The sequence below is a fragment of the Plutella xylostella genome, chromosome 3 (genome assembly GCF_932276165.1).
Source record: "Plutella xylostella chromosome 3, ilPluXylo3.1, whole genome shotgun sequence".
Classification (NCBI taxonomy): Eukaryota; Metazoa; Arthropoda; class Insecta; order Lepidoptera; family Plutellidae; genus Plutella; species Plutella xylostella.
In genome coordinates this window covers 5,052,810-5,065,732 of record NC_063983.1, presented here as the reverse complement: position 1 = coordinate 5,065,732, position 12,923 = coordinate 5,052,810, and the positions used below count along the sequence as shown (strand labels likewise).

The 12,923-nt window shown below is 35.4% G+C and overlaps 2 long non-coding RNA genes across 2 annotated transcripts; one reads left to right on the top strand and one right to left on the bottom strand.

Annotated features, from left to right (window-relative positions):
* Positions 1–37: 37 nt before the first annotated feature.
* On the bottom strand, positions 38–722 carry LOC125489225. Its single transcript, XR_007266825.1, has 2 exons — positions 573–722; positions 38–123 (listed from the first exon to the last, which is right to left on the bottom strand). It is a non-coding gene; the product is annotated as an uncharacterized LOC125489225 (long non-coding RNA).
* A 6,785-nt stretch (positions 723–7,507) lies between these two features.
* On the top strand, positions 7,508–8,897 carry LOC125489635. Its single transcript, XR_007267115.1, has 2 exons — positions 7,508–8,000; positions 8,636–8,897. It is a non-coding gene; the product is annotated as an uncharacterized LOC125489635 (long non-coding RNA).
* The last annotated feature ends 4,026 nt before the right edge of the window (positions 8,898–12,923 follow it).

Below are 12,923 nucleotides of genomic sequence, written 5' to 3'. Positions count from 1 at the left end.
CGTATTATTTATTCCACTAACCAGTATGATTTATTTGTGTATAATTGATTATCATTAACTAAACTTGACAGTGAACTACATAATTTATTTTGTAAGCAATCTCTAGATCTCGCTTAAGTGAGGCTTTTTTATAGGGATGTCGAAAGTGGAAAAAAATATCGATATTTCGATATATCGATATTTTCTTTTATATCGTTACTGAAATCGATATATCGAAAAAAAAATATCGATATATCGATATATCGGTAGCTTTATAGGAATAAATTCTTGTGAAATCAAATAATATGGAATTATTAAAAAACACTATTTTTTAACTGTCACTTTGTGCAAATGTCGTGTATTTACACTCTCGCTCGGTACACGGTTGCGAGCTAGTATCGCCGCATTGCGTTGTGACGCCAACAAAAGGGTATTGTTAATGAAAAAATATCGATTTTGATATTTTTTCGATACTTGATTATTTATATCGATGTATCGATATATCGGTTTACAATATATCGTCGGAAAATATCGATATATTTATAAAAATATATCGATATATCGATACATCGATATTATTTCGCCATCCCTACTTTTTTAAGCATTTATTATTTTAAGTTACACCTATATAGGAAGAGACTGATGAAGGAAAAATAGGAGCCATGCTATCCATTGGATCTGGGTGTCAATTATAATGATATTGGATTTACAACTACTACTTATATTAATAATATTTACAATACGGTGCATGACACAAGAACACGAAAGATCTTCTCCAAATGATGAAAGGGTATCTATTTTGGTTCAGCGTAGCGGAGTTTGTGTCAACATTTGTGTGGCCGCGGGCGGATTGTCCAGTGGCTAAACGGGAGTCTCGATCACTTTCAATTGTTCTCGAATAACCTAACCAACGTTAAAACCCTCGACATAGAACACTAAAAGTTTGATCAAATGTGGTTAATAACACTCGAATATGACCTTAAAAAAAAAAAAAAAAATCGGTTCAGCCCTTTGGGAGTTACGCTACCACTGACAGATTCATACATACGTAGACTCGTTAAACTTATAACAGTTATAACACCTCACTTTTTCCGTCTGGAGTGAATAAAAAGGTCATAGTGTGTTTAATCGTTTTGTACAGCTGGAGTAGGCCAACCCACCAGCTCCAAGTATCGGAAAATTGTCTCACGTACGACCTAAAATGATGCCTATAGGTACCATTGTTATGAATAAATATCATGTTAGTTTTCACCATGATGTTGCAAAGCATTCAAACAAACATTTGAACAATGATTGCACTAATTTCAGAGTCATGTTTGTGGTAGTTTTGTGTGAGTAAACTAGCGATAATCTGTAGTGTTATCCGCATTATCTATGGATATAGAGCAGTATTAACTTAACGAGGACAGTTTTATGTGATAACCTCAGGTATAACCTATATTTATGTACTTATAATCCACGTGCTCTCTTTGTACTTATAGTAGATGATGATGATGATTGTTCAAGTGACGGAGGTACAAAGAAACCTCTGCAAATATTGTAATTATACCTATCTGACTGACATCTGATCTGACTCAGTGAGGATAATAGAATGTATTTTCATTCAGTATAATTTATTTAGCATTGCATGTGACATCCTGCTTGACTTGTATTATGTAAATATCGTAAGCATTGTTATTGAAAAAAATAAAATGTTTCAAACTGTTTTCTGTGTATTCACTGTTTCAATTGTATACCTACTTCGAAATTCAAAATACATTACTTACTGAAAAATATATTTAAACAACAAAACATAGGAAGAAAAGAATAGGAAATTTGAAACCTTCATCTTTATATAAAGAACTGAAATAAAACGCTGTAGGTGAAATAAAATACCTACATAACTAGAAAAGTTGTATGAAAAATCCTACGTAATTTCTATTTATAAAATGTAATTTTCCGTTATCTTATTTTCCGATTAATCTGCATGACAGTGACAGGACTGAGGTAGTAAAGAGATGAATTGGCAAAACAAAAATACTATCGAAGATCTTCCATCCTTGTACCAAAATCATAAGTCAAGATATGGTCAAGATAAAACTAGGTACCTACATAACAAGCAGTTGAAACTGACTGGTTTATCGCTCTTCCTAATTTTATCAGTACATACTCAATAATCAGGTCGATGGTAAGTAGGTTGGTATACCTGTGTTCATAACTCGGCTACACCTGAAATAAGAGCAGCAGTAAAATAACTATAAATAATTATAAATACATTATACGTATTTTCACAAAAAATATATGCTTAGAGGTATTCTAATTCGGTTTTTAACTAAAGATTTTGATTTTTTATCAATTAGGATGAAAAAACTATCCCTCAACTAATTACATATTTAATGATTTAGTTAGTAATTAACAAAATAACCAGAATAGAACAGTGACTGTAACTCAACATATAGAGGATACAACCTATTTAGGATGACCAAGTGTGTGTTTATGAATAGCGTTCGTTAGTTAAGTCATGGCTTGTAGAATACAGAACAATGCATTAGCATTATTCAGCTATTACTTAAATAGACTATTGTTATCCATAGTATATTCAGTGAAGCGAGTAGGTAGACAATAGATACTATGGTGTTGATAGGGTAGAGTTTCACTGATAACACATAGTTACGTGTGGGTCTACAGTTGAGTCTAGATCTAGATCATGGAAATAGACTTTGTTGTAAGCGGTAAGGCTTATAGTAAGACCATCATTGTTTTGAAGTGAATACCGATTCATTACAACAAAAGATCCAAGTTAGCTGAGAACTAGGTTAAGTTCATAGATAACAAAAACTAGTAAGTAAATATTAGGTATACGACTATACAACTCCAGTATGTATGAGTTATGTATGTTATGGGTTTTCTCACACTTGAATTAGGTAATATATTTTTACATTTATAGTTTTAGCAGATAATGCTTTTCCGTGTTTTAGTGTGGAGTGTGTAGCTTGAGTCCACGAAATTAGCGTTCCCGAGTGACGAATTTATTGTATTTTATTTACGGAAGCTAATTTGACTGGCTAATCCATTTCACCCAGCGCAAGCGTTAGATCGCATCCAGTCGCATGCACTGGGAGAGGACTACGTCCAGCAGTGAACTGATATATCATCATCACGACCCATTACGTCCCCACTGCTGAGGCACGGGTCTCCTTCCAATGAAGGAAGGGTTTAGGCCTAGTCCACCACGCTGGCCAAGTGCGGGTTGGTGGACCCAACACAAGCAAGCTTGTGCTGAGAGAGTCGGGTAAGTGGGCAACCCGACTGTCAGATGTTTTCAAGCCGCCCGAAGGCCTCTGACTAGGCTTAACGACTGCTACCGAAGCAGCAACCGGGACCCACGGCTTAACGTGCCGTCCGAAGCACGGAAGCGTCCAGAAAAGCACCACTTGAAATTGGTCATCCATCCAATGGCTGACCGTGTCAGTTGTTGCTTAACCTCAGCGATCAGTTACGATCACTGAGGCCCGCTCGACTCGGACTGATATAGGCTAAAGAAGAATCCTTTCACCATATAGATACCGGCAATAAGTATAGATAGATGGTTGGTTTTGGTTTCCGCTGATTCAACTGGGATCCATGCTGTATTAACTGTATGTAAGTTCACAACTTTGATAAACAAAAAACTAATGTTTTAAATTTTTATAAATTGAGTTAAGACTCATGGCATACCTAAGGGTAAAACACGGACGAGCTTAATACCAAGTGTTTTTTTAATTTTCTCTATATTTGCTTAACTATGCAAATAGACGATAAATTATGTTAATAGTGTGTAATTCCCTCAGCTACCTGAGTGGAGATAGTATCGATGGTATACTTACTATTGACAAATGAATAATGATCAAGAAAGCTAAAACGACTAGCCCTTTGTGAGCAGTGAAAGCGCAATCATCCGACCAAGACTAGTTAATGCCGCGTTCGTTGGACGTGACATTTTTATTCGTATTATTATTAAGTATTTATTAACTGTCTATTTCCCGCAACCTTTAAACAAAGGGTTACAAGTAGGGGTTCCCGAGGAATGTTTTAATCAGCCACCTTCTACATTTCACCGGGTTTAACTGTTGAGGGACAAAGTAAGTATATTGGATAAATCGGAACTTTCATATAAGTAATCATAAAAATGAAGCTTTAAAATATCTCTAGCGCTTAGAACCGATGGAACCTGTATGAGCAGTATCACCCGAATCATAATTCGAACATCTATTCTATTATATTCTGATAGGGGGTGAAGTTCCTGTACGTGGCTCTCTCGAGTGGAACCTTTGTAGATATCCCCTTGATTTCAGCTCAGCCAGCCTAGCTCCCGAGTATCGATCATTCTTTCGTATGGAATTCACCCAACTGCGACATTCCAATACTCGTTCGTTTTTCAAACGCTTCGCTGCATGGAATAGGGAGCCAGAGCCGGGCAGAGACAATGGCCTGCGCCTGCGCCATGCGGGTCACGTGGCCACTTCCGGTCGCGCCGGAAGGAAGGGCCCTCACCTCGCCTGGGTTGCCAACTCGACCTTTAAAAGTGCGCCAGTATGGAGGGTGAAAATGGTCATTCGAAAGCGGGTCACCAACATCGTTATTGAAAATATTGCTCTACTAACGGTTTAGGGCAAATTAGGAAGAAAAACCAAGCTACAAACAAAAAAAATTATCTTAACTCACCTAATATTCATGAAAAGTAATAGAAAAATATATAATGAAATGCATGATCCTCGTTCAGGTGGTGATCTCCATTGGCAACATCCTGCATTAGTCAGAGAAATTAAATGGGAATGAGGCATCTCTAATCGGAGAAAGTGTATCGCTGCGGCCGATGCTACCCTCGCTCGCCTCAAATTTTCCTCATAGTAACACCGATGTTCTAATTTCATTATACTTAATTTGCAAGTTGCTTAATGATAGGTTACATCCGCTAGCATCGCAATGCTTTGAACTGATATGACGCATACCGTAATTAAAAATAATTTAGAGAGTTCTAGCTTTTAATAAAACGAAAAAAGGAACTTATAGTAGGCAGGTATCAACTTCAGTTAAAGAGAGAGTGACCCCATTGGCTTTGAAATTGTAAAGTCATAAAAAGAGTCAATTCAGTGAATCTTATTGTATAAGTACATTTCTCATTTTTGTTGGTCTCCTTATCGTATCGGTGACACACTATAATCTCTACTCTCTATATAATACTCTAATTTTTAATTCCGCGGAATTCTGACATTTCATTAGTGATACCACTAAAAAAGCTCTTCACCGAAAAAAGGTAAAATTTGGATCCATTTAAGGGCAATATTTTTTTAATGTTTTCATAGAAAAACATAAATCTAAATATTTACTTGCTCAAGTGAAGTAGCTAATACAAAAATAACAAATATTTCAATACTAGCTGTTGCCACGACCTTCGCTTCACCTTAATTAGTTTTCCTGTGGGAATTCCGCGATAAAAGGCTACTTTCGTGTCAGCTAACTCCATTCCAAATTTCATTAAAATCGGTTCAGTTGTTTTGACGTGAAGAAGTAACAAAGGTACACACATACATACATACACACATACTCACAAACTTTCGCATTTATAATATTAAGTAAAATCACGTCTCACGACCATTGTATCGAATTAATTTTAATTACTTTATTTTATTCTTTAGCATGGCATCACTTGCTACTAAATTCAGGGATAACAAACCTTTTTAATCGATTTCAAATAAAAGATTCTCAATTAGGTAAGTACATAATATGTTCGGTATTCATTCATTAAAATCGGTTCAGTTGTTTTGACGTGAAGAAGTAACAAAGGTACACACATACATACTCACAAACTTTCGCATTTATAAGTATCGGTTCAGTTGTTTTGACGTGAAGAAGTAACAAAGGTACACACATACATACATACACACATACTCACAAACTTTCGCATTTATAATATTAAGTAAAATCACGACTTACGACCATTGTATCGAATTAATTTTAATTACTTTATTTTATTATTTAGCATGGCATCACTTGCGACTAAATTCAGGAATAACAAACCTTTTTAATCGATTTCAAATAAAAGATTCTCAATTGGGTAAGTACATAATATGTTCGGTATATAGGTACCTATGTAAGATTATTGGAACTGCACCATATTAACATATGACAATCCATTAAGCCTAATAAACAAATATGATTTTTTTTATTGTATAAGTATGTTTATTGATTATATGTTTGTTGGTATGTATGTTTGTCCACGAATATCTCGGAAACGATTGATCCGATTGTTACTATTCTTTTTTAGAGTTCCGTACCTGAAAAAGGAAAAAAAGAACCCTTATTGTTGTTCGTCTGTCTGTCACCACCATTTTTCTCAGAAACGGTTAAAGATATCAAGCTAATATTTCATATAGATGTACATAATGATGAAATTAAAAGGAAAAATATCTCAGGTAGGTAGACTTGTATGGAACCCTCAGTGCGCGAGTCCAACTGGCACTTGGCCGGTTTCTTATCGTTGACCTTTCGCGTTGTAATAGTTTGTTGATTTTTATAAACGTTATGGAGCCACAACCTGGCCCTTCCCAGGAAGCGGCCCCATCTGACAGCACAAGAGTCAGACTTTCTCTCTCCCAGTAAGAAGCGTCCTCGTGGTTCTTTAGTATCTTTAGCCCCTAACGTAAAGACCATCATTCTAAATATTTAAAAATATAATATAGAAAATTATCCGGATACAACTGATATTCAGACTCGTATTGAAAAAAGTACCCAGCCAAAAAAGGTTTGTGATCTCTGACATGTCAAAAATTGATAACTGTCAGAATTCCGTGAGATAAAAGATTAGAGATTAGAGCTGTGCTCTAGGGTGTGTCCCGTGGTCGTCAGAATAGTGTCAGTCGGAGACTGTCCATTGTGCATTTAGCATTCCAAATTTGAATTGATCGATTGAGGGAACACTTGTTTAAATTATTCTTTTTGTTATTCTTATTGTGTCGGTGACAAATATGTACAAGTAGTTTAACATCTGAGTTTGTTAAAAAATTGTCTGCCCAATAACTGCATTTATTGTTTCCTTGATTAGCTCACCCTACGATTCACCTTAACCTTTATTTCAAGGGCCTACAGTACAAATGTACCTCGACAGGTAGGTTTTACATAAATAAATGCAATTTTTAATACTTTTCCGTCCACAGAGCCCGTTTACCTTAGCCGTGAGTCACTCAACCTTCACGTAGTATTGCAGGCGCTAACACCACAAATTGCCGCGAATTATTTCAATTTAACAAAATTTGCAGCTGTATCTTTGTGACGTAATTGTATATTTATCGTCATCCTAACTAATATTATAAATGCGAAAGTAACTGTGTCTGTCTGTCTGTCTGTCTGTCTGTCTGTTACTCTTTCACGCCAAAACTACTGAACGGATTTGAATGAAATTTGGTATACATACGGTCTAGACCCTGGGAAAGAACATAGGCTACTTTTTATCCCGGAATTCCCTCGGGAAAACTTTTCAAGGCGAAGCGAAGCGCGCGGGAACAGCTAGTTCCCAAGTAGCAAAAATATGTGCAATAAAGGTAATGGCCACGTTCCTGTTTTGCTAATATGTGCTGTAAAAGTCCCGTAATTAGTCGAATAATGGTCACGGCAGCGCTGTCTCGACGCGAAAAGGGCACAAATTATACAGCAATTCAGTGCTATGAAAGTCGAGTGATTGTAACCAAGAAGCTTATATAGTAGGTTAAAAGTCGAGTAAAAGTAAACTGTACCCAATTTAGGGTTGTCATAGCAATTTTGTTGCAGCTTCTACACTAAGGGTGCAGTAACAGCGATGTGGTGCTCATTAATCGACTAATAAGTAGAATAATAGCTGTCGAGTTGCTACAACTCTTCATTTTTGTGGGATAAATGCAACAAAATTACTTTTTCCCCACTATTTAGCTGAATTTTAGTCACACTGTTGCAGAAAAATATATGGAAGAAAATCTGTGGATTATTGTGAATGATCTATCGTAATGACTGATTACAAAAGCATAAAGGTAAGTAAGTCTCCATTAATAACTAAATGAGTTATTACTAGTGCAATTTCTATTGTTGCATTTTACACATTCGTATACGAAAAATCTTAGGCGCATTTAACTTTATCGATAAAGTAATAGGAATTCTTTAACATATGTTTAAGGGCTACGTTAAATCTTTCTTAAAAAATAGTAAATATGGTCAAAATTAATGAAATAAATTATAAAAATAAAATAATAGCCATGTTTGTTCGTATATCGCTATTACAGCACTATTAATCGATTTTTGATGCAATAATAGTTACAATGTTGCACTAATAGCAAAACAAGCAGCCATCATTAAATAAATTTAGGGTTCCTCAATGCAAAATCCTTAGCTTGACTAACCCGAGTTGGGGTGAATGTCATTTGATGTATTTTATTAAATGTAATTAATTAACGATTGGTTCATATTTGCTTCATTTCATACTTAATGATAAATTAGCAACTATATAATTATAAAAAAAAACTTCATTTTCTTCACACGATGAAAAATTTATTACATTGATTTTCAGAATAGAATATAGCAAACATTTAAAAGTGATTGATTGATTGCAAAGCAAGCAAGTATACAACTTGAATAAAGCAGAAAAGATACTAATCACGCTTTTTTCCAGAATGGTTTTCAAGATTGTGCAGACAATTGAGAAGGGAGGATATGTTTTATGGACCGAGACACCAGGCCCACGATTTCTTCAGTTGTTTTCTGTGGAACAACGGAACCACTTGACGTTTCGGCCATCGCACTTGACGAATTTTGAGACAAATACTTTGTTTGAACCTTAGTTTGAATTTTTCCGTATCTTTGTTTTAATTTTCTTTTTTAATTTCCATGACTTGTAATCCATTTTATCACGTAATAAAAAAATGAATGTGCAATGGAATTATTTATTTGCTTGTCACATTAAAATACTATAAACTGTATAAACGTAACCAAAATGCTGTTACTGAATTATTTATCGAATTAATGTGCCATAAGAGCATTTCAAATAGTATGTGAGCTATTACAGTTATTTGAAAGCTTTTATTCGAAATGTCGATTAATGAAGCTATAAGAGTTACAATGATGCAGTATAGTGAAATAAAATCTTTTATTCAGCTAATTAGATCCAAATAATACAATGATGAGTAATAGTTCTATAATAGCAACCTGAACAATCAATAAGCGAATTAATAACTCTTACAGCTCTCTTTCAGCACTAATGTGTGCGTTAAATAAAATAAAGCAGCTTTTATAGAAATGTCGAATAAACGGGCTATATAGGTCGAATATAGGTCGAGTAGATGTGTATTCGACATTGTTACAGCGCAAATTAGATAAAAATGCTTATTAATAGCTGTACCACTTTTATGGCACAATCTAGTAAAATTTCAGCCATTAATCAATACTTATTCGATTTTAAGTGCTATAAATGGGCCCTTATTCGACCATTTTGCTTGTTGGGTTGTATATATATTCAAACTCATATTTTCGTAATCTATAAAGGTAAGAATGCAATTTAACTATTGCGGACGCGTATCGTGCAAGTACCTAAAATAAAAAACCGTTTAGGTAATGCATTTTACGAACCCCTATGAACGAGGAGCCAGGTGTTCTTAAACATTATGTACCTATTCATAATGTAAATCTCATTAAATAATGTATTTATTATGACGCCAACTGGTTTGAAAGGTGCACACAGATTTTATGCCATAAGCAGGTGCTGGACTTGCTACTGGGGTTTATAGTTTAATTTGAAGCTTGGTTTTTTAAGTATTATACAATGTATTTAGTACGTATCTACCTAATGATTGTTAATGAGAAGGTGGCAATTCTTGTTAAACATACACAGGTAAGGCATAGATTATACATTATTTAATTAAGTTTATCATAGTTTATGTTAAATTCCTTTAAGTACGTATAAGTACATACCTATGTGTGTAGTTACTTAATTATAATGTGAATATTTATACGTAATGGCTAATGTAAGGTGTGAACATAAACTTAATTAAGCGATTAGTTAATAAATTTATAAAATCCTTCGGTCTGACTTCTGAATGTATCCTCCTGAAACTTGCAGGATTGTTCTTTGTATGACGCAGGCTAAGAAACGGAGGGCGGGTTGTTATTGTTATGGGATAGCATGATTCCTTTGTCCAATCGACTTAATATTTGCAGAAACTGATATTTTGTTGGTGGCTATTTAGTAATTGGGAGTTAACCGTTAAAAACTTTTTTTTATTAATTACCCCCCTTATTATAAGAATCGTGTGCTATTTCAAGCTAATTTAGCTCGCGAATTCAAACTTGCATAGGTAGGTATATTTTATATCACTTCATTCACCAGAATAGCGAAACAAGAAATACTGGCACATTCAGAGCTAACATTTAAAACTGGTTCTCCTCAGAAATAAGTATAGCCTAGGCCACCTAGATTTAGTATTTAATTATGGCATATTTATACTGTAGGTAGGTAGGTATTACCTACTTTGTCATAAATTGGAACAATATAAATCAGGTTTGATATTTACATATTTGTTGCGAATAACGAACTTATATGTCAGCCACATTACTCTGCTTATGCATGTATGATTATCACCTACGTTCCTACGATATGTTAACCAACAGTTAACAACGAGTTAGCGACTTCATAGCAATGAAGCACCCAGCTCTCCCTTGGGCGTATTTCATTCTTTCACAACTTTACAAAAATGACGCTGCTCGCACTTTAAAATGATACCAATAATTTTATCGGTTTCATCGGTAGAGGTAGGTACTTTCAAAACCAAGTATTTTGATTAAGTACTTATTCATGTTTTTTATGGCAGATTTCTGCGGAATCGGTGTTTTAGAGTTCCTAAGTAGACCTAACAGCTCGACATGTTGAATATGAGTATACTCGCCTTAACGGTACGATACGTCCCATAAATTTCCCCCGTCCCGTCCCCAAACGGCGATATTACCCCTGCAATTAACTAACGGCTTCCAGATACCGTTTGTGGCCAAGTTAAACCAGCTCTCTTAGTATATCCAAGTAATATTATGTTTCGTGCGCGGGCGCAGGTTCTGTTACAGGCGGCCACAGACTGCTGTAATGCGACTCTTGAGGTATTGCGTCTATTGCGCAATTATATGCTGCATTGGTTTGTCCTAGTACTCCTTGGTAGATGGGCATGTCTCAATCATAATAATATACTCGCCAGCCATAGACCAACGCCCGACTCGGGTGTACCCTCTACTCAATGATACCTCACGCCTGCCATTGCTGTTCCATTATGTCACTGGAACTTTTTAGTCCGCGTAGATATAGGTACGGATCATGTACGGATTGACTTTTCCAAGCATTGAACGCATTACAAACATATAGAACCACGTGGACACAGGTTATACAAATACTCTAGAGACTTAGGTAATCTAGAACCTATAGAAGCATTCAACTATTTTCAACAAAAGGCTAGCTTTGTTAGCGCTCTATGTAACTAGATAGGCGCACAGGATGTTTTTCAGTGTTTAACAATAATGCTTGGCAACATCACCAAAGAACAATAGACAAAAATGTAAATGCATATCCTGATGACATCATAATATTATTTATTTACGTTTCTCGACATAAATTATAGGTAGGTATAAATGGGCGTAGCCACGTTATTGTCATACTCATGGTGGGGCTAAAATAATGTCATGAAGAATTTAATGACCCTTCAGTGTGAACTTTCATACTCATCTCGAAAGTACCTAGTAGAGCCCGCGTCACGGGCCACGACTGGTGACTTTTTTCGGCATAATCAGGAACTAGCTTATCATACTAGGTATCTGACATTTAGTTTTATGAGTGCAGTCAAAAAGTAAATAGATTAAACTTCAGTGGCGAAGCGGACTCTACCTATCCTATGACAGTCAAAATAATTGACCAATCCTTTCACCATGATTACAAACCTTGTTTGTCACCGTTTTGAAAAGATCATCATATTCATCATCAGCTTGCGATCAACCACGTATGAATTAGTTGAAGTTTGGTTGAAAATAGCAAGTAAGTATATTCTTAAGTGCCAACTCACAAATTTAATGTTGTTAGTCTATGGGCTAGCAATTTATTTTGTTTCGGATCGAATAAACGATCGAATCCCCAAATATAGCGGACACTGAGTGGGCGCTGTAGAGGTTAGGAAAACCATTCCACAATAAAATGGGCCTGTAAATTATACCACACACCGACTATATTTGCTATGGATATTTTAGAATTTAGATGCATGAATAAAATCCAGTCGAGATGGTAGAGGTGACTTGAATGAAAAACTTAACAACTTATTTCAATATAATCCACAACAAAATACATAGTTTATAAGCAGTTAGGTAATTTTTATCTTCTCTTTTTCTATCTTGTTTTTATCCGGGATTTATCCCTCAGCTAAACTTATAAGTACCTAAGTACTCATGATTTATGAACCATGATGAAATAAAAATACCGCAATAAACATTTCGAGGCACCATTTGAATCATAGCAAAGATATGGTCGTGTTTTAGCCATTAAGACTCAAGGGTGTCGCTCTATCTTACACAAACCGAAGTTTCGGAGCTATGCCAAGCTATCAGCGACTGTATCTTGTTGCAATAAAAGTACCTACCCATTGCACGCCATTACTCGTTCGTCCGTTATTTATAAAGTTAGAGTAACCGTCCAACAAAACTGTCCACAACTGCGAAAAAACTGAAAAATACCTGCGAGTACAAGTCAGTTAGTAACAAATATATTATAAATATGTACCATGGGCCATGGATAAGTACTTATGCTCATTTCCTTGTTTAGATATATACATATTACACATATGTACCTAGTTAAGTAGATGGAAATAGTTTCCTACACTTGCTAACTGCAACATTTGGTTGCATGGCATGGCGGTGATGACAAATACAAAATCCTTCTG